The sequence below is a fragment of the Neomonachus schauinslandi genome, chromosome 6 (genome assembly GCF_002201575.2).
Source record: "Neomonachus schauinslandi chromosome 6, ASM220157v2, whole genome shotgun sequence".
Lineage (NCBI taxonomy): Eukaryota > Metazoa > Chordata > Mammalia > Carnivora > Phocidae > Neomonachus > Neomonachus schauinslandi.
This window is the reverse complement of record NC_058408.1, coordinates 4,922,821-4,924,457: the sequence shown is the minus strand read 5'-3', so window position 1 is coordinate 4,924,457 and position 1,637 is coordinate 4,922,821.

Below are 1,637 nucleotides of genomic sequence, written 5' to 3'. Positions count from 1 at the left end.
TTTCCCCCGCTTCATTCTTCCCCTCCTGCTACCTTCTTCTTCTTCTTCTTTTTTTTTTTCTTAACATATATTGCATTATTTGTTTCAGAGGTACAGATCTGAGATTCAACAGTCTTGCACAATTCACAGCGCTTACCAGAGCACATACCCCCCCCCAGTGTCTATCACCCAGTCACCCCATCCCTCCCACCCCACCCCCCACTCCAGCAACCCTCAGTTTGTTTCCTGCGATTAAGAATTCCTCATATCAGTGAGGTCATATGATACATGTCTTTCTCTGTTTGACTTATTTCGCTCAACATAATACCCTTCAGTTCCATCCACGTCATTGAAAATGGCAAGATCTCATTCCTTTTGATGGCTGCATAATATTCCATTGTGTGTGTGTGTGTGTGTATATATATATATATATATATATATATATATATATATATACACCACATCTTCTTTATCCATTCATCTGTCGATGGACACCTTGGCTCTTTCCACAGTTTGGCTATTGTGGACATTGCTCCAGCACTTATTTTCTTAATAATTATTTATCTTATTAATTCTTACCAGCACTTACTTTCTGATGATGATGATGATGATCACTCTCCTGGAGTTGGTGTTCAAAAGGTTTCTTTTCCTGTTCCAGCAATTCATTAGTTAGTTTCTAAAAGATAAAATTCATAGGCAGAAGCTTCTAGGAGTTTCCTGAGTCTAGGACATCTCATTGGTGACAAAATCCCTTCTCGAGTTTTATTCTGCTTCTCATTCTTGAGGGGGCATGGGACAATGGATCATCTTCTGTAGTTATTTCCTGCTGGATGTGGGCATCATCGTGGGAATCAGCAGAGGTGCAGAACCTCTTTCTAACTAGTCTGAGATATGTGAGTCACCAGGCTCAGCTCTGAGCTGTTCATACCCTTGTGTTACCACCATCTGTAATTGTATGGCCTCTGTATGCTTGGTCACAAACTGTACCAAACAGGTAAGTATGCAGGTCCAAAAAGTAATGAGTCACGGGATTATTAGTGGCCGCAGGAAAGAGAGGAGATTTGTGATACTGGGTCGTGCCGTTTGATAGTCGGCCAGACTTAATCAGAAGATCCTCCTCTGGTCGAAGGTACGCAGTCAAGCCTCCTGATCAAAGAGTTTTTTAATATCCACTTCTACTTCATCTGAGGTATTATTACCCCAGGTACAACATGAAGTATTAGTTATTACACAGATTCCCCGCTCCTTCTGCTAACAAGTAGTCCAGAGCTGGTCTATTATCTCACACTACATTAGCTAAGGAGTCAAGGACAATTTTTAATTTCTTGAGGGCACTGCCTATATTTCTAGCCCATGTTTCTATTGTGCCAATTCCCGAAGGGTGGCTTAACCCAAGGGGCGGTTAATGTGATGGCCAATCCAAAGCTGGCCAGAATCAGTCCCAGGGCTCTCTTTCCCCGATGGGAAGATTGAGTAGGATTATGTAAGGTCATCCTCACAGGACCCATGAAGCATACAGTACATTGCCCAGTGAGCTGGACATCGTCAATGGACACGTGAGCAACAGCAAGAAGCAGGGAGATAAAAATCCCAGCTGGAGATGAGTCCCTTGGGTGCCTATGGTGGGATGATCCACAAATAAAAACATATCCTGGGGT